The sequence below is a fragment of the Nyctereutes procyonoides genome, unplaced genomic scaffold, assembly GCF_905146905.1.
Source record: "Nyctereutes procyonoides isolate TBG_1078 unplaced genomic scaffold, NYPRO_anot_genome, whole genome shotgun sequence".
Lineage (NCBI taxonomy): Eukaryota > Metazoa > Chordata > Mammalia > Carnivora > Canidae > Nyctereutes > Nyctereutes procyonoides.
In genome coordinates this window covers 495457-516815 of record NW_026575028.1, presented here as the reverse complement: position 1 = coordinate 516815, position 21359 = coordinate 495457, and the positions used below count along the sequence as shown (strand labels likewise).

Genomic DNA, 21359 nt, shown 5'->3' with positions numbered 1-21359 from the left:
GCAAACAAAGAGGCTTTACATTTTTAAATGGGTCAGGGGAAGAAAATCAAAGACTATTTTGAGACATGTGAGAATTATATGAAATTCAAATTTGGAGGGTCATATATAAATGTGGTTGCCATACAGCCATGCCCATTTGTTTACCAATTATCTGTGGCTGCCTTCCTACTACAATAGCAGTTGAATAGCTGCATCAGAGACCACGTGACCCACTGAAGCCTAGAATATTTACTTTCTAGCCCTTTATAGAGAAGTTTGCCAACTCTTCCCACAGGTGGTTTTGCTGGACCTTAATCTTTCCCGCTTCCATCAGATTAATGGACACAATATACTACCTCTACACTGTTCCTCTGTGTTCCAACACCTCTGATGAACTACCTGTTGCCTATACACTTCACACTGGGCCATGGCATCCATCAGACCAGGTGAATAAACTTGCTTTTAGCAGGAAAGGCCCACAAAGGCCATGCTTTTGTTCATGCTGCTCTCTGCCTTTTAGAAAACTCTTCTTGCCTTCAGCTGCTAAGCCTACCTTTCAAGACTCTGGGAGCATTTCCTGGTTCCTTTCCATCTGCTTCCACAGAACCCTATACTTAGCCTCATCACAGCACTTACCACAGTACACTGAAATCATCTATTTGTGTGTCTGTCTCCTCAGCTACAGCAAGATTCCAGAGGGCAAGGAACACGTCTTACTCATCTCCCAGCACCCAGACAGAACGTGGCACAGCAGTCCACAAATACTGAACCCAACTCCAACCATCAGGCTGGCCTCCTCACTGCCCTGAATGCATCCTGCTCACTCTCAACTCCAAGCTTTGCTCACACCACCGCCTAGACAACCCTACCAATGACCTGGGACACAGTGCACAGGCCCAAGTGAGTCAGTGGGGACCAGGGTTCAAAGCCCAGGCTCTTCCCACCCATGTACTGTGTGGCCTTGGATACGATACTTGTATCTCTGAGTCCTCACCTATAAAGCAGGGATGATACAATACCACTTAACTTACAGGGTTGACAATGCATGCACAGCATTTAAACCATCACTTGGTATATAATAAATTCTCAAAAGGTAATACAGTTGACCCTTGAACAATGGAGGGCTGAGGATGCCTACCCCCACGCAGTTGAAAATCTGCATGTAACTTTTGACTCCCCCAAAACTTAGCTATTAACAGCCTGCTGACCAGAAAGAAGCCTTACTGATAAACAGTTGATTAACATCTATTTTGTATGTTATCTGCATTATGCACTATATTCTTAGAATAAAACCAGGGAAAATGTTATGAAGAAAACCATAAGGAAAATACATTTATAGTACCATATTGTACTTACCCAAAAAAGCTGCACATGAGTGAACACATGGATCAAACCCGTGTTATTCAAGGGTCAACTGTAGTCATTGTCCTTATTGTCTCCTAACACTGAAGTCACCTGTCTGTGCTACTTGGTATTTCATTGCTTTTGTTTGCTTTTTACCCAAACGTTTTCCACATTTATACTGTATTTTCTGAGGCAGACGCATTCATTATGAATATATTTCTACAAACCTGTGCCCTATCCTAATACCCAGTATAGTGTTTCATGTGGAGGAAGGGCCCATTAGATTATAAATTAATGAACAAAGGTTATTTCAGGAAGACTAAATAGTTGCTAATAAGAAAAGAATGCAGAGCCAGGGATGCCTGGGTGGCTCAGCGGTACAGCATCTGCCTTCAGCCCAGGGCGTGATCCCGGAGTCCCAGGATTGAGTCCCATGTCGGGCTCCCTGCTTGGAGCCTGCTTCTCCCTCTGCCTGTGTCTCTGCCTCTCTGCTGTGTGTCTCTCATGAATACATAAATAAATGAAATTTTAAAAAAGAATGCAGAGCCAGGGACAAGGCCGAGAATAATAACACTACAAGGCTACCACTGGGCACCCAGGTCACTACTGGTACAGTGAGGTGGTCCTAGAGTTAGAAAGGAGCCAGAGCGGTAACATGGTCTCATCTAATTCCCAAAGCTCTGGGAAAGCATCTTCACGCCCAGGACTGCTCCCACCCCTGCTAGAGCACCTGGAAAGGGCACAGCCCAGCAATACACTCTTCTAGCAAGGGCTACCAGTCTATTGGAGCACCTGTACCTCCAAGCAAGCAGTGACTACATGGGGACAAGTGCACCAAGCCCAGCAGATCTGCAGTAGTGATGAGCCTGAAGGCAACCTGCAGGAAAGGGAGGTGGCCCCAGCCTTTCCTGCAACCAAGGTACAGGGCTGGTCCTCAGAGAGGAGCTGCAGAGAGATCCTCTGTCTGCTAAAACATAAACATTCCAGAAACAGCCACAGGAGGTGGGTAAATTTCAGAAATTCTCCATCTTATGTGCATGAAATTAACAAAACTGAATCGAGAAGAAATATTTTGCCAGGAAGTATAAATTTTCTCACCACTCCATGTTCAGGGCTCCCTGGCCAGTAAGTCACTTACCACACTAGGTTTTCTGGATTTGTGTCCGCCTTCGCCAGAAATATGGTGACCTCTTATAGGTAGACATGTTTTAATACCTGGCACTTGCTTTATTATTGGGTACTAATAAGTGCATACTAAAACCAAGTCCCAGTGGGTAGCCTAAAACTCTTAGGTTCTGGAATTTCTTTGTTCCCTGGCTCCCTGAGGGTGTTTGAGGCCCATGGGCATTTCTATGCCTCATCCAGCCCACTGAGGTATACAGTAAACCCTGGGGGCTGATGCACATTGCCGTCTCATGAATTTCTTTCCCCTGCCCAATACTGTCTTTTTCTTCCCCATTTTCTCTTCCTTTTGCTCCTTCAACATTTCACCTTCCAACGAGGTGATCATCCAGCTTCTGCAACTTACTGGGTTTATGGACCTTACCTTCTCTGAAATGGTTTTCTTTTCTTTTTTTTTTTTTTTTTTAATTTTTTTTTAAATTTTTTTTTTTAAAGGTTTTTTATTTATTTATTTACGATAGTCACAGAGAGAGAGAGAGAGAGGCAGAGACACAGGCAGAGGGAGAAGCAGGCTCCATGCACCGGGAGCCCGACGTGGGATTCGATCCCGGGTCTCCAGGATCGCGCCCTGGGCCAAAGGCAGGCGCCAAACCGCTGCGCCACCCAGGGATCCCTGAAATGGTTTTCCTATGGTAAAATAGGAGTGACAGTACCTACCCGAAGACTAGAAATGATATGTGTATATTAAAGCCTTTGGCACAGCATCTGGGTGGTTAACACTCAATAAGTGATAGCTAATTACTACATAACTATACACAGGACTCACTCACCTAAAGATGCTTTTAAAATGCTAAAGGTGGGATCCCATCCCTGGATGGCGCAGCGGTTTGGCGTCTGCCTTTGGCCCAGGGCGCGATCCTGGAGACCCGGGATCGAATCCCACATCAGGCTCCCGGTGCATGGAGCCTGCTTCTCTCTCTGCCTGTGTCTCTGCCTGTGTCTCTCTCTGTATGACTATCATAAATAAATAAAAATTAAAAAAAATTTAAAATGCTAAAGGCATGGGCAGCCCCGGTGGCTCATTGGTTTAGCGCCACCTTCAACCCAGGGTTTGATCCTGGAGAATTGGGATCAAGTCCCGCGTGGGGCTCCCTGCGAGGAGCCTGCTTCTCCCTCTGCCTGTCTCTCTCTCTCTGCGTGTCTCTCATGAATGAATGAATGAATGAATGAATGAATAAATAAAATCTGTAAAAATAATAATAATAAATAAAAATAAAATAAAATGCTAAAGGCAGAAGGTTGATTTTTTTCCCCCTTTCTCTGCAAGTCTGGTTTTGAGAAAAAAAAAAAAAAAAAACCTGTTTTGGAAACAAACTGACACATGTCCATATCACTAGTCACAATACTTCTCCTTTTCCTTTTTCACAGGGAAATAGATGATTCTGACCAGTTATGACCAAACCAGGGAAAAGGTTCTGTTCCAAATATAGTTAGGACCGCAGACTATTTTATTTTATTTCATTAAGTAAGAAAATGAAATTAAAATCATCCAAAAGGGGCAGCCCGGGTGGCTCAGCGGTTTAGTGCCACCTTCGGCCCAGGGCCTGATCCTAGGGACTCAGGATTGAGTCCCACATCGGGCTCCCTGCATGGAGCCTGCTTCTCCCTCTGCCTGTGTCTCTGCCTCTCTCTCTTTCTCTCTCTGTGTGCCTCTCATGAATAAATAAGTAAAATCTTAAAAAAAAAAAAAATCATCCAAAAGCCCATGAGCCAGGTCAATAGGAAGGTTTGCTCAAGTTCTAGGTCTTGGGAATCAGCAACCCATGCCAAGCAAAAAGGTAGAGAAGGGAAAGGAAAAGGGTTCCTCATCTTTTCTGGGAGCAGCGCTATAAATAACACTCTTTCCAGATCCCATGTCTAGCTCCTGGGTCCTTGAAGATTCTTTACAGTGTCCTACATATTCTTTTTTGGAAGCCCACCCAGACCCCTCTAGATGCTTCAGAATTACCTTCTCTGACTGCCTCAACTTTAAAGGAATATGCTAGTTAACCTAAATGCATCTCTCCCATAGCATTTCAGACTGATAACTGAAAAGTAAAGAGGGGGTTAAATGTGAAAATGGAGGGGAGGTTGGAAGAGAGGAAAGGTGACCTTCAGGACCGAGAAACTGTTAGGTGCAAGTCTACCCAAGTCAGCTGCCCATAACTGGTCCGTGAGAGCACCAATCTGAAACCAAATGCCTATGTCTGAAGTCTGCCTCCTCCACTTTCTAACTGAGACGCTCAGAAGTCACTGCTCCCTGTGCCTTGGCTTCCTCATGTAAAAATAGGGCTCATACCAACACCTATCTTCTACGGCTGTCATGAGGACTGAATGAATTTGTCCATGCAGAGCCTGGTACACAGTGAATTGACTCTAAGCGTCTCTGCTGCTACCACTGCTCATGTCATTATTTGTCATGATGCTACTTTACCCGCTTTTCCTTTTCCACTCACAAACCCAACAATTCTCAATCATAAGGCAGCTCTGGTGGTGGAGGTGGGTGATGTGGGGGTTAGAGAGGGAAGAGTGCAGTTGGACCTTCACATGTCAGCGTTTTGCAGGCTGGGTGCAGTCTGTGCTGAAGATTTGTTGTCAGAGGGGCTAGGGAGCTAGGAGTAAGTACCACCTCTTCTTCCTCTTCTCTTTGGGTTACTCTGCTCCTCCTCTCTTCCCAAACTCCAACAATGACATAGGGAAGACCTCCCCGGACTCAAGCTTCGGCCATACTTTACTTAAATCAATAACAGAAAAGCAGCATGGCAAAAGAGAGGACAATGGGACCAAACAAAGTTTCACTTTGCCTTAAGGAAGTCAATAAAAGCTACTAGCTAAGCAAGTGCTAACCAGAGTTAACCAAACCAGAGCCTTCATTGGATATACAATTAAATAGACCTCAGCAGGCCTGTCTAATGCAGAAAGACTCCTTTCCTGGCTTCCATTCACACACCAAGATATGCTCGCTTCTCCCATCTTATGACAGATGCTGAGCAGGCCCTGCAAGAGGGGTGCAGGGAGACCCAGCTGTTCTTAGAACTTAATACTTAGTAGAAGCTCCTGCCCTTCTTTCACCTTTCAGCAAGGTACCACCCAACGTCCTACTTCTCTTCCTTTATGTCATCTGATGGTCACCACTTTCCTTTTCTTGTAAATTGTGGCAGTTTTCTCTCCTCTGTGAAATTCTGACTCCACAATGAGAAGAAGTCAATGAATTCCAGGGTTTGGGGTGACAGTTTCCCTCTCCTCCCTCCCTAGTTTCTTGATGACTATAAACCTTCATACCTAAAGATAACTAAAGCCCATACCATGAAAACAGCAAGTCACATACAGCTGAGCCCACAGGGGCAGGGATGTTCTATCCACTGGTATATCCCAAGCATCTCAGGGCCTGACACCCTCCACCATTCCACCCAATTCTACAGGATAGGAACTAAATCCTGAAAAGTGGAACCAAAGGTAGGGGAGGGGAGGGGAGGGGAGGGTGGAGAGAAGGAGCAGTCCACAAAGAGTTTAGGTAATTGTTCCAAACAATGTCCCTACCATTCCCATAACTTACCGCATTATTTGTGGAAGCAAAAGACTGAAAAGGAATCAGATTTTCAACTTTGCCATTTAAAGTAGAAACTGAGAGCCTTACTTACTACACATATTTCAGCCCAGAGCTGCTGTGCCTCCAGGTTTACAATTTCAACTCACAGCTTAAGTTAAAAAGCCTGGAGACTAAAGATATCCCCTGGGTTAGAATATCACACATTTCCTATCCACAAACCACCTTGATTCTCTCTTTCTGGTCTTATTAAAATACTCATACTCGGGATCCCTGGGTGGCGCAGCGGTCTGGCGCCTGCCTTTGGCCCAGGGCGCGATCCTGGAGACCCGGGATCGAATCCCACGTCGGGCTCCCGGTGGATGGAGCCTGCTTCTCTCTCTGCCTCTCTCTCTCTCTCTCTCTCTCTCTCTCTCTCTCTGTGGCTATCATAAATAAATAAATAAATAAAAATATAAAAAAAAATACTCATACTCTCCAAATGTAGATGCTTTTCCGGGTCTCATTATTTTTCTAAAATAATGACCCTCCACCTGGCTAGAAGAATGCTTTTGGCATGAGAGAAAGTCCAGGGTGTGAAAACTTTACCTCGATGAAAAATAAAGCCCCAGCACAATCACAGCTTATCAGGCCCCAGGGAGGCACAGCAGCAACAGTCAGGGACTGACATCCGCTCTTTAGTCACCACCAAAGCTTGGGAGTCAAAAGCACACACTTCGAAATCTGACAGCACAGGTCTGAGTGCCTGCCCTGATTTCAGTCACCCCTTCTTCCACCTAGGGTCTCACCAAACCCTAGTTCATTATCTGTAAAACTGGATAGGAACCAGGTCCAAGTTCCTAAAGATTCTTTGCAAGAAGAAGATTCAAACCATGTTTTTCCTATAATTCTGGAATTAACTTAAGTGGTTTAATATACCAACAAAAAAGCTTAAAAATATATTTTTTAATTTTTTAAAAAAGATTTTATTTATTTATTCATGGAAGACACACACGGGGGGGGGGTGGCGGGGGGGGGGGAGGCAAAGAGACACCAGCAGAGGGAGAAGCAGGCTCCATGCAGGGAGCCCGACGTGGGACTTCATCCTGGGTCTCCAGGATCACATCCTGGGCCAAAGGCAGCGCTAAACCACTGAGCCACCCAGGCTGCCTGCTTAAAAATATTTAAAACATGGAGCATAAGAATTCACTGTAGGGCTAAAACAACTTGAGCTAAATGTCTGACCTGAGAGTACATTTGTCAATCAAATACAGAATTTATAATATCCTCTTAAGGACTCTTTACAGATATGCTCACAGGAGAAAGCAACCACAATAATGAACTGGCATCCGTGAGGCCAGGTAATGAGAGGGCAAAGCATTCTGGCTGGCAGCAACTCTAAGATATCTTTCTCACTATAAAACCCAACTCGTTCTCACCCTTGGGGTACAAGCCATCATTCTAAATGACTGTCTACATAGCAAACTCAGGTGGGAGCAAATACACACTGATGTTGTCTTGTTTAAATGCCACAGTCTCCATTTACAACCGACTAGGAAAAAAAAAAAGCAATAAGCCTTATTTTGAAAAGACACTTCTCACAACTGACCTCTGCACTAATGCACTTCAGGTAACCTTAACTAACGTCTGTGTCAAACACCAACATTAAAGGAACCTGTCTGTGATCTGCATTCTTGGATAAGCTTTCCCTGAATTAAGCCTCTCCAGAAAACCAGCCGACGTACACGGCTAACCCATGCCCCCGACGGGATGAAGTGGAGGCCTCCTCATGATTCGTTTACCCCCCACGCCAGAACCTGCAAAACTCAAGCTGTCACTACCTTTGGCTTTCTAACACAAGGCGAGGCTCTGCTGCGTGGACAGGGCTCCTCGAGGTGGTTTTTAAACTAGGAATTTACAGCGTCCCACACAGCCCTCCTGTCACCGTGCAAGTGAGGCGGGGGGGGGGGGGTGGCTCACAGATTAAGTGACGTAAGTGGCTGCCATCATCTCCCCCATCCACCGCCACTCTCAGAAAATAGAAGGAAAAGCACTTCATGGACCTCTGGGGGCCACTTGCCCAGAGCGACCCGGCACCCACACTCAGCCGCTGCCGGAATCCAGGTCAAGGTCCCCCCTCTCCTACAGGCCGGCGCACGCCTGGCCACCAGGGTCGGCCCCCGGCTCGAGGGGCAGGCCGACCGCGCACAGGCCGGGCTGGCTGCAGGGCAGGGCGCACCGGGCCCAAGGCTCAGCGGCCGCGGAGGACGAGAGATGTGCGCCCCCGCCCCAAGCTGCCCCGGACACTGCTCGCCACTCTCCGAGCCACCCCCTCCGCGCTCCGCCGGCTGCCCCAGGGCCACCGCCAGGGCCAGCCTCCCTGGGGACCCCGGGCCCGCGCGGCTGCCCCGGACAGAACAGGCAACTCCTGGGGGTCGCGCGCAGGAGCCGGGGGGCCGCGGAGGGCAGGGGCCGGGGATCACCGGCAGTGTCGGGCGGGGGTGGTCGGCCAGGGCTGCGGGCGGCACGGACCGCGGCCGGGGAGGCGCGGGGAGGGGCTTCCTCGTCCGCCCCGCCAGGTAAAGGGCTCCAGCCGGCCGCCAGGAGGAGGCGCCGAGCGCCCGCCGCCGCGGGTCCCGGGCCCTCGGGGCTGCGGGTGGGGAGGTCTGCAGCCGCAGGTCGGGTCGCGGCGGTCGCCGGCTGGAGAGCCGCCCTCCGGGGCCCCGGAAACCCTGCCCCCAGGGCGCGGGTGGGATGCGGCCCCCACGGAACGGTTGGAGCGGGGGTGGGTCTCGAAGCGCGATGCCTACCTCCGCCTCATGCTGGTGTGAGCAGAGCCGGGCCGCACTCCGGGTCCGCCGCCCCGAGCCCCGCCGAGCCCCGCAGCCCCGCCGCCCCGAGCCCCGCAGCGCGCCGCAGGTCCGCGCGAGCAACAGCAGCTGAGCCGCCGCGCGGCCGCCGGGGGCTGGGCGGGCACATGGGAGGGCGGGGGCGGCGGGGCTCGGCCCGACCACAGGACCCCAGGCGCGGGGGCGGCACCCGAACTGCCCCTCCGGACCCGGCGCGCGGCTCCCGGCCTCAGGGGTGCCGTTGGGACCTGCAGGCTTGGACAGTGCCGGAATCGCAAGGTTACGTGCAGAAGGTGCGGGAACGGGCTGCGGCCACTGCCTCCCTCCGCTCCACCCCCCCTGCAGGTCTCTGTGGTACGGTCCTTGGAGCCGCGTCCAGGAGACAGGGAGGAGCTGATTGGCTGGGCATCTTGGAAGGGCGTAGGGAACCACACAAAATGGCCAATGAGAAATCACGGTTGTCTATCAACCCTGCCAGCTGGGGAGGAGAGAGGGTGCGATTAAAGGGAACTTGTGTGTTGCCCTCAGCAGCCGCCACAAACAAAACCAGGATTTTCTTCCCGATCTTATCTAGACGGGGAAACAAAGAGATTTAGGGGCTCCACAGATGTTTGGGTTAGAGAGCTAAAAGAAAATACGGGGAGAAGTGAACCAGATACGTCCCTTGGCCTCAGGTTCCTCACCTAATCCAATGACAATACTGGACTAGAAGTGGGGTCCTCTGAGGGTCCTTTTCATATTTTGTGATTCTACAATCCTTTGCATGGTATTAGCAATACTTATATATTTTCTTCAATTTTCGGCATGCTCTCCCATGTTTCAACTTTGGTTGAAAGTAAGGTAGACTTGTCAGAAATGATACCAAATCCTTTATACAGTGTAAACCCTACCTTTTGTAAAGACAAATTCAATATTCTTTGTCCCTCCTCTCTTAAAGCAAAGCATTCTCCTTATGTGTGGAGAGTACCCAACTCCCCCTCAGAATACCTCGTAATTTCTAATCTTCTGAGAGTCATCCTTTCTTCCCTCTTCCTCCACAGTATCAAAGTTTCAATTCATAATTAATACACCTGTTGAACTGTCCAGATCCCCACCTTTAGCAACAAAGCTCGCTGGTCAGTCCTCATTAGAGTCATTGCAGTGCTATCTGAAGTGTCCACTACACCATTTAACTGTTCATGGCCAATTTTAGTCACACTACATGTCAGATTCAAGACTTTAAAAACATTCCTTGGGAGTCTAGTCGGCTCTGTTTTAAAGCTTTATTCTGGCTGCTTGGCCACCAAACTTCAGACCAGCTTCACCTTTATTTTTCAGAACTTTCCAACTTTCCATCATCTGCTCACCCTACATCCCTACATCCACTTAACCTTCTTCCAAATTACATGAGGAGTTTGGGATACTTTTTTAATAGTTCCACTCTCCCCCACACACCACCCCCTCTAACTGATCTTCCAACTATTATTCAGTGAGTTCTAGAAAGTCCAGTTTCTCCATGAAGTCTTCCCAGGTTGATTAACAGAAGCTGCTAACTTATAGAGCTCCCATTTCTACTCTGTGCCACCATAACCCCGAGTTTCTGACCCAATATGCGATTTTTACTGATATGGTTACCTCTCTTATTCATTTTCAGCTGCAGCTGCTGCTTACATTCATTAAATGTTACTATGTGCTAGTACTGTTGGGAAGTGCTTTGCATGTATCATTTCATTTCACCATCACATGAACTCTGTGAAGTACTATTATTATTCCTGTTTTATGGAGAGAAAGAAAGTGAGTCTTAGAGAAGCTGAGTCGCCGAAGCACACACAATCGAGGTCTAACTGTAGTTTCTATCTTCACAACCCCAAAGTGCAAATACTATCTGTTTCTGAAGAACCTATGCTATGGCATTCCATACAAAAGATAATGTCATACACTTACATCATTTTTTACACGTCTTTACCTACAATATCATTTCAGCCTCAATCATGTCAGGAAGCAAAAAAATAAAAAATAAAAAATAAAAAAATCATGTCAGGAAGGTTAGGAGAAGTTTGTCCGCAAGTGAGCAAGAAAACCACAGCTAGAAAGGCTGACCAGTTTAGCTCTGGTAGCAGGGCTGGTAAATAATGAAGTCTGGTTATCCAAGTTGTCCATTTTTCCCACTGAAATCTCCAATCCCTGAGTGAATACAATCTTTTCACATATAACCAGTAGAGAACAATTATAAGCAAGAAGCGAACAAGTAACAGCAAAACCCACACCGTGCAATCCAGGGAGAATGGTAGCAGTGTTTGCAGGGCAGAAAACAAGTCCAGGAGGGCTTCTATAAAGAGTGAGAAGTACTATGTGTTTCTTCTCCTGGCTTGTTTATATTCTGTCTCTGAGATTATGCCTTTGACACACCTGGCAAATTCAATAGCAAAGGGCAACAAAAGCCTCCTCCTCCCCCACTGCCTAGAGTACCTGGAGACCGAATCCCATGAGGAAGGGATTTCTATGTGCCAGGCTGCTCAGAGATTCAGGGAAGTTTCCAAGTTGCTCCTTAGTAAAGTATCTTGCTTCACTGACACGTGTAACACAGCCCTGAAAATATACACTGGGCTAATGATCTCATTCTTTTTAAACCAATGAAATCCAGGGTGTCTGGATGGCTCTGGTGGTGAAGCCCCTGCCTTCAGCTCAGGTCCTGATCCCAGGGTCCTGGGATCCAGCTCCACTTCTGGAGCCCTGCTCAGTGGGGAGTCTGCTCCTCCTCCCTCCCCCTTTGCCCCTCCCCCCGCTTGTGCACATTCTCTCACTCTCTGAAATAAATAAAATATTTTTAAAACATAAATAAGATTACGGGCAGCCCCAGTGGTGCAGCGGTTTAGCGCCGCCTGCAGCCCAGGGCGTGATCCTGGAGACTCTGGATCGAGTCCCACGTTAGGCTCTCTGTATGATGCCTGCTTCTCCCTCTGCCTGTGTCTCTGCCTCTCCCTCTCTGTCTCTATGAATAAATAAATAAAATCTTTAAAAAAATAAATAAGATTATAAATAAACAATCAAACAAATAATCAGACAAACCGCTGAATCCTCAGAGGAGTGGACAGGCTGGCAAAATGGTGTGGGAGCCAGTAAATTTTCAATGTCAATTAAGAAGCCTAAGCATGGTAATTCTGAAGCCAATACTGGTGACTTGCTCTTTGCCCAGCCCAGAGCTAGTCAGTCCAGTTAATTTTCACTCCCACTGCTCTTCTGTCTTTTCTTATTCCCAGAGAGCTCTAAAATGCCTCTGTTTGTCTTAAGTGTTTCATTTATGCATCCTAACATTTAGTGGGCAACTACTACGAGCAAAGGACTGTAGAGTTGTGTGGGGTTATCCTGATGGATCATACATGAAGCCTGTCCTTACGGAGTGGAGAGGGTGATGAACATCAGATCTACTGGGTGAGGAGTAGATCAACCCGAACTCCTCAAAACCTATGTGATAGGATTCCATCTCAAGGCTAATTGTAAGCTCACGTCAGAAAGCCTGACCTCTAAGAGAAAGAGGAAGAGCACTGGCCTGAACTCTGGGAGAGGGTAGGGGTGGGGGGATGGGCATATATATTGGGGAGGAAAGTGGAGAAATGGAGGGTACCCAGAAATAACTGGACATGTACCAAACCGTAGAGGGAATAATATCAATCCATAATTTTGCCATTAAAAAACTGTGATGTGGGCAGCCCCAGTGGCCCAGCAGTTTAGCGCCGCCTTCAGCCCAGGGTGTGATCCTGGAGACTTGGGAGTGAGTCCCACGTCAGGCTCCCTGGATGGAGCCTGCTTCTCCCTCTGCTGCCTATGTCTCTGCCTCTCTCTCTCTCTCTCTCTCTCTGTCTCTCATGAATAAATAAATGAAATATTTTTTAAAAACTGATGTATTCTGTCTCACTTTTAAGAAAAACATTTTCTAATTTCAAAAGTAATACATGTTCATTGTTTAAAAAATTTTAATACAGAAAAGTACAAAACAATTAAAATTACTAATTACTCTTAACAGCATAACACTGTTACTATGTTAATGTATTTTTCCTGTATTTTTAAATGTTTCATGTATATTGCCAAATTGTCTTTCAAGAAGTTTACACCAGTTACTTCCTACCAGCAAGGTATGATGGGGCTATTTCTCTGAACCCTCACCAATACTGGGCATTTCTCTTCTTTTGTAAGCCTTGTCAATTTGACAGATGAAAAATATCTCATTGTTTTAATTATTACAGTGCATTTTTACCTATCAAAGTGGTAAATATATATTTTTCCTTCCAAGTGCCCTGAAATTAAATAGCAAAGTGTTTCCCTCTCCCTCCGTTTAACCACACTTCTCCCAAATCCCGGAAGAGTGATAGAAAAATCAGAGTAGAATATGTTCAAATGATCAATGCTCAGATAAACTCAGTGTCATTTTACCTGAACCAATAAAATAGGTAGTGGAACGGATGGCTCAAAACAGCACATCAATCTATATATTGTAACTCGAAGTAAGTAACGAATCTACGCACAGGAGCTTTCAGCTTTAAAAGGATATCAATCGGGATCTCGGGGTGGCGCAGCGGTTTAGCGCCTGCCTTTGGCCCAGGGCACGATCCTGGAGACTCGGATCGAATCCCACGTCGGGCTCCCGGTGCATGGAGCCTGCTTCTCCCTCTACCTGTGTCTCTGTCTCTCTCTCTCTCTCTCTCTCTCTGTGACTATCATAAATAAATAAAAATTTTAAAAAATTAAAAAAAAAGGATATCAATCACCAATTAGTACTGGCTAATGTCCAAATCAGTTCCAAATCAGTTTGCGTCTCTTCAACAATACCAATTCTGTGATGGGGACAAATCCAGATGGTCTAAGCTGCCAGCCCATCTTCCAGTATCAAGTGGCTGGTTAATCCATCCAACATTACTCTCAGCTCCTGCTTAGGTCTCCCGTCCCTTGGCATTACTTTGGTTTTGTGGTTGCCTCTACATAAAGTCCTTTTCTCCAGCCATCAACAGCCATTGCCCCTCCCCCATTCTCAGTATAGTTTGACTGGAATTGATCAAAACCCTTTTCTGGACCTGAAGTGGGATGCAGGTAGCTCTGAGAGCTGCTGGCAGCCATCTGGGGCCATGAGCTAGACTTTGCCTAAGACGAGCAAACCTGAAGGAGTGAAGTTGAGAGATGGAGAGAAGCAAAGCTGGATCTGGTCACATCTGTGAGCCCTGAATCAAGTCTCATGGGAAGGCAGTTATATGAAACAGTAAATACGCCCCACTTTTAAACTTAAATCCGGTTGTCATTTTTCTGTCACTGGCAAAGCAAAAAATGCTGACTGAAACACTGGCTGTGGATGGATTCTGTGGTCCAACAGGAACTCAGTCCACACATTCCAAACATCACACCCATTACTGCCACTAGTTCAGTTCATCATGACTCCTGGAGGTGCTCAGCTTTAAGGGACCTCCAGAGAAACAACCCAGTCTTCTGGAGAAAAGCTGAGGGCATCATGGATTGGGATGGCCCAAAGCTGGAAGCCGTCCTGGGTTCTGGGGTTTATCTCTAAGCTAACATTTCATGGTGAGGTTATAAAAGGTTAGAAATCAAAGGAGGGGCAAGATGGTGGAAGAGTAGGGGTCCTCAACTCATCTGGTCCCACAAACTTACCTAGATAACTTTCAAAACATCCCAAAAACCTATGAATTCGACCTGAGATTTAAAGAGAGAACAGCTGGGGGAAAAAGAAAAACAGGGAACGCTCCAGAGAAAAAAAAAGTTTTTGCTTTTAACAAGGTAGGAAGGCAAAAAAATAAAATAAAAAAGAATTAAGTGGGAGAGGGGCCCCACGAGGAGCGGGGCTAAGGTGGGGGGCAAGAGCCTCCGGGGCAGGAAAGCCCAGCCCTGGAGAAGCGGGAACAATAAAAATCCACGCTAGAGTTTTCCCAGACAGAAAGGTGCTTAGCAAGGAACTCAGGCAAAATCGCTCAAGGGGCAGTGATGCCTGCAGATTACCGTCCTCACCATAAGAATGGGGGGCGCTGGGGAAAGCGCACCGCACACCACCCGCCAATATTGGTAAAGGGCTGGAGCGCCGCAGCCCTGGGGCATCGGGGAGAAACCGGTTAGGTAGGTGGGCGGCTTTACCCTAGAGGCTGGCAACAGACAGGTGGCTGTGCTCCGATCCCTTCGGGAGAGGTGGCCCTAGGGAGCGCGGGTCTGTGGCACAGGGCCCCAGATCCCAGGTCGCCCAAGGAGACAAAGCCGGTGATCCTTCATTCCCCTGGGACAGGCGGAGGTGGAGAGGTTCCGGGACAGTGAGAACTCTGCTGGCCCTGGGCGCCCCCGAGCTGTGCAGATCAGTGCACCAGTGCTCGCCGGGGATCATCTAGGCCTGTGTGGACTGGGAGACTACGGCTAGTTACTAGCAGGGAGCTGACTCCAGAGCTGGGGACCTGGCTACCGCCATCTTTTTTTCTCCTCCTGGCGTCACCCTGTGCCTGGGAGAGGCGGGGCCCCAGGGAAGAGAGGCCTCCAGGTTAAACAGCTCCCACTGAGCCCAGCACCTGGGAGGGGGGGTGGGGGGGGGAGACGGGACAGCTTCCCCAGGTACACACACCTGAGAGTCAGCACAGCAGCCTCTCCCCTCCCCTAGAAGAACTGTTGGAAGAACAAGGGAAAAGCAAATTTACTGAACAAGCAGCACTGCAAAGCTTCAGGACTGAGGGAAAATAGTATATAGAACTAGAGGGTTCCTTTTTTTTTATTTTTTCATTACGATCTGTCTTTATAGCAGGTTAAAAATTTCCAATATTCTTTCTTTTTTCCTACCTTAACTACAGTATTTTACCATCTCTTCGTTTTTATGTTTTTTTTTCTTTTTGACATTCATATTTCCACAATTACATGTCTTAGATATATATTTCACTTCTGGATTCCCTTCAACATATTCAATTTAATTTTGGTAGATATACGAGATATGCGTATTTGTTTTTTGTTTTTTCTTCTTCATTTTATTTTACAATGGTGGGGGTTAGTACCTGCTAACACACAACCAAAATCCACCCAGAATCAAGTGGAATACCTTGCTGGTTCATTCTGTGAAACTATATTCTCTCTTTCTTCCCATTCTGCCCCCCTCATTTATCTTGTTTATGTTTTGGTGGTCAATGTTGGGGCTTTCTACAAGTATTTCTGGTTTACATAAATTTGCATCTTCTAACATACAGAACAAAATACACTCAGAACAAAGAGGATCACTCTCTAGGACACCTCAGGTAAACTATATTCTCTCTCCACTACCACTTCCTCACCACCACCACCCACCACCATCCCCTTTTGCTCTTTTCTATTCTTTTTTCTTTTTTTTTTTTTCTTCGTCTTTGTTTTCAGTTTTTGGCTTTTTATTTTTACTACTTTGTTTTAAAATTTGTTTTTCACTTTAGTGGTCCTTTTGTTTTATTTTGTTCTGTACTTCTTTTTCTCTTATTTTCTAGTCTCTGACCTCTTTGGAATCATCTAGGGTGCATTTTACTTAGGTTGTGATTAATATTTTTTTTTTATTTTAAAGGTTTTTATTTATTTATTTATTTACGATAGTCACAGAGAGAGAGAGAGAGAGGCAGAGACACAGGCAGAGGGAGAAGCAGGCTCCACGCACCGGGAGCCCGATGTGGGATTCGATCCCGGGTCTCCAGGATCGCGCCCTGGGCCAAAGGCAGGCACCAAACCGCTGCGCCACCCAGGGATCCCTGTGATTAATATTTTTGACTCAGCCCACTCATACAGCCACTCTGCACTGGACAAAATGACTAGAATGAAGAATTCACCACAAAAGAAAGAACCAGAAACAATACTCGCTGCCACAGAGTTACAGAATATGGATTTCAATACGATGTCAGAAATTCAATTCAGAAGTACAATTATAAAGCTACTGGTGGCTCTGGAAAAAAAGCATAAAGGACTCTAGAGACTTCATTACTGCAGAATTGAGATCTAATCAGGCCAACCTTAAAAAGAGATTAAATGAGATGCATTCCAAACTGGATATTCTAATGTCTAATTGGGATTCCAGAAGAGGCTCAGGAAAAGAGGACCACAAAGTATATTTGAACAAATCATAGCTGAGAACTTCCCAATTCTGGGGAAGGAAACAGGCATTCAGATCCAAGAGATGGAGAGGACCCCCCCAAAAATCAACAAAAACCACTCAACACCTCAACATTTAATAGTAAAACTTGCAAATTTCAAAGGTAAAGAGAAAATCCTTAAAGCAGCTCAAGACAAGAGATTCTTAACTTATATGGGAAAGAAATATCAGATTAACAGCAGACCTCTCCACAGACCTGGCAGGCCAGAAAGGGCTGGCATGATATATACAGGGTCATAAATGAGAAAAACATGCAGGCAAGAATACTTTATTCAGCAAGGCTCTCATTCAGAATAGAAGAGATAAAGAGCTTCCAGGATAGGTAGAAACTGAAAGAATATGTGACCACCAAACCAGCTCTGCAAGAAATATTAAGGGGGGACCCTGTAAAAGAAAGAGGAAGCCTAAGGAAATAATCCACAAAAACAGGAACTGAATAGGTAATTATGATGACCCTAAATTCATATCTTTCAATAGTTACTCTGAACATGAATGAGCTAAATGATCCCATCCAAAGATGCAGGGTATTGAACTGGATAAAAAAGCAAGACTCATCTATATGCTGTCAACAAAACTCATTTTAGACCTAAGGATACCTCAGCCAGAAAATGAAAGGGTGGAGAACCATTTTCCATTCAAATGGTCATTGAAAGAAAGCTGGGGCAGCAATCCTCATATCAGATAAATTGGACTTTATACCAAAGACTGTAGTAAGAGATGAAGAGGGACACTATATCATACTTGAAGGGTCTATGCAAGAAGACCTAACAATCATGAATATTTATGCCCCTAATGTGGGAGCTGCCAAGTATATCAATCAATTAATAACCAAAGTAAAGCGATACTTAGATAATAATACACTAATAGTAGGAGACTTCAACACAGAACTTTCTGCAAATGAGAGATTTTCTAAGCAGAACATCACCAGAGAAACAAGGGCCTTAAATGATACACAGGTCCAAATAGATTTAACAAATAGATTTCACAAATATATGCAGAACTTTCCATCCAAATGCAACTGAATACACATTCTTCTCAAGTGCACATGGAATTTTCTCCGGAATAGACCATATACTAGGTCACAAATCATGTCTCAACCAATACCAAAAGATTGGGATTGTCCCCTGCATATTTTCAGATCACAATGCTTTGAAATAAGAAGAAATTTGAAAGAAATTCAAATACATGGAGGTTAAGGAGTATCCTACAAAAAGATGAATGGGTCAACCAGGAAATTGGAGATGAATTAAAAAGATTCAGGGAAACTTATTAGTTTTGAAAATGAAAATGAAGATACAACTATTCAAAATCTTTGAGATACAGCAGAAGCAGTCCTAAGAAGGAAATACATCACAAATTGGGAAAAAAATCTCAAATACACAAGCTAACCTCACACATAAAGGAGAAAGAACAGCAAGTAAAGCCTACACTAAGCAGGGATCCCTGGGTGGCGCAGCGGTTTGGCGCCTGCCTTTGGCCCAGGGCGCCATCCTGGAGACCCGGGATCGAATCCCACATCGGGCTCCCAGTGCATGGAGCCTGCTTCTCCCTCTGCCTGTGTCTCTGCCTCTCTCTCTCTCTGTGACTATCATAAATAATAATAATAATAATAATAATAATAATAATAATAATAAGCCTACACTAAGCAGAAGAAGAGAGATAATGAAGTTTTGAGCAGAACTCAATAAAATAGAGGCCAGAGAACAGTAGAACAGATCAACAAAACCAGGAGCTGGTTCTTTGAAGGAATTAATAGGATAGGTAAACCCCTCACAAGCCTTATTAAAAAGAAAAAAGACTCCATAAAATCGTGAATGAAAGAGGAGAGATCACAACCAATTCCAAGGAAATACAAACAATTTGAAAAAGGCATCATGAGCAGCTATATGCCAACAAATTAGGCAATCTAGAAGAAATGGATGCATTTCTGGAAAACTGCAAACTACCAAAACTGGAACAAGAAGAAACAGAAAATGTGGACAGGCCAATAACCAGTGAGGAAAGTGAAGTAGTTATCAAAAACCTCCTGACACAAATGCCCAGGGCCAGATGGCTTCCCAGGGGAATTCTATCAAATGTTTAAAGAAAAAATACCTCTTCTACTAAAGCTGTTTCAAAGGATAGAAAGGATAGAAAGGGAGGGAATACTTCCAAACTTGTTTTATGAGGCCAGCATCACCTTGATTCCAAAACCAGACAAAGACCTCACCAAAAAGGAGAATTATAGACCAATATCCCTGATGAACACACATGCAAAAATTCTCAACAAGATACTAGCCAATAGGATCCAACAGCACGTTAAGAGGATTATTCACCATGACCAAGTGGGATTTATCCCCAGGATGCAGGGCTGGTTCAACACTCATAAAACAATTGACATGATAGATCACATCAATAAGAGAAAAAACAAGAACCGTATGATCCTCTCAATAGATCCAGATAAAACATTTGACAAAATATAGCATCCATTCCTGATCAAACTCTTCAGAGTGTAGGGATAGAGGGAACATTCCTCAATATCTTAAAAGCCATCTACGAAAAGCCCACAGCAAATATCATTCTCAAGGGGGAAAAACTGAGAGCCTTTCCCCTAAAATCAGGAACACGACAGGGATGTCCACTCTCACCACTGCTATTCAACATAGTACTAGAAGTCCTAGCCTTAGCAATCAGACAACAAAAAGAAAAGGCATTCAAATTGGCAAAGAAGAAGTCAAAGTCTCCCTCTTCGCAGATGACATGATACTGCATTTAGAAAACCCAAAAGACTCTACCCCAATATTGCTAGAACCCATACAGCAATTCGGCAGTGTGGCAGGATACAAGATCAATGCCCAGAAATCAGTGGCATTTTGATACACTAACAATGAGACTGAAGCAGGAGAAATTAAGGAGTCAACCCCATTTACAATTGCACCCAAAAGCATAAGATACCTAGGAATAAGCCTAACCAAAGAGGTAAAGGATCTATACCCTAAAAACTACAGAACACTTCTGAAAGAAATTGAGGAAGACACAAAGAGATTAAAAAATAGTCCATGCTCATGCATTTTAAGAATAAATATTGGAAAATGTCTATGCTACCCAGGACAATTTACACGCTCAATGCAATCCCTATCAAAATACAATGGACTTTCTTCAGAGAGTTGGAACAAATAATCTTAAGATTTGTCTGGAATCAGAAAAGACCCTGAATAGCCAGGGGGATATTGAAAAAGAAAACCCGAGCTGGGGGCATCACAATGCTGGATTTCAAGCTGTATTACAAAGCTGTGATCGTCAAGACAGTGTGGTACTGGCACAAAAACAGACACAGAGATCAACGGAACAGAATAGAGAACCTAAATATGGGCCCTCAACTCCATGGTCAACTAATATTTGATAAAGAAGGAAAGAATATCCACTAGAAAAAGGACAGTCTCTTCAATAAATGGTGTTGGGAAAATTGGACAGCCACGTGCAGAAGAGTGAAACTGGACTATTCTCTTACATCATACACAGTACACAAAGATAAACTCAAAATAGATGAAAGATCTAAATGTGAGACAAGAATCCATCAAAATCCTAGAGGCAAACACAGGCGACACCCTTTTTGAACTTGGCCACAGCAACTTTTTGCAAGATACATCTATGAAGGCAAGGGAAACAAAAGCAAAAATGAACTGTTGGGACCTAATCAATAATAAAAGCTTCTACACAGCAAAAGAGTCAACAAAACCAAAAGACAACCTACAGAATGGGAGAAGATACTTGCAAATAACATAGCAGATCAAGGACTAGTATTCAAGATCTATAAAGACCCTGCTTAAAAAAAAAAAAGACCCTGTTAAACTCAACACCCAAGAAACAAGCAATCCAATCATGAAATGGGCAGAAGACATGAACAGAAATTTCACTGAAAAAGACATATGCATGGCCAACAAGCACATGAGAAAATGCTCCACGTCACTTGCCATCAGGGAAAGCAAATTAAAACCACAATGAGATACCAACTCACACCAGTGAGAATGGGGAAAATTAACAAGGCAGGAAACCACAAATGTTGGAGGGGATGTGGAGAAAGGGGAACCCTCTTGCACTGTTGGTGGGAATATGAACTGGTGCAGCCACTCTGGAAAACTGTGTGGAGGTTCCTCAAAGAGTTAAAAATAGAGCTACCCTATGACCCAGCAATTGTACTAGGGATTTACCCCAAAGATACAGATGCAGTGAAACACTGGGACACCTGCACCCCAATGTTCATAGCAGCAATGTCCACAATAGCCAAACTGTGGAAGGAGCCTCAATGTCCTTCGACAGATGAATGGATAAAGAAGATGTGGTCTATATATACAATGCAATGTTACTCAGCCATTAGAAACAACGAATACCCACCATTTGTTTCGAC

At 45.2% G+C, this 21359-nt stretch overlaps 1 protein-coding gene across 6 annotated transcripts in view; it reads right to left on the bottom strand.

The window, feature by feature from the left end:
* Positions 1-8889, bottom strand: part of MICAL3 (microtubule associated monooxygenase, calponin and LIM domain containing 3) — a 201514-nt gene extending 192625 nt beyond the window's left edge. For all 6 annotated transcript variants that reach the window (XR_008663165.1, XM_055315367.1, XM_055315368.1 and 3 more), the window contains exon 1: positions 8821-8889. The gene's annotated coding sequence lies outside the window, so the exon portion shown is untranslated. The remainder of the gene's footprint in view (positions 1-8820) is intronic.
* Positions 8890-21359: the final 12470 nt, after the last annotated feature.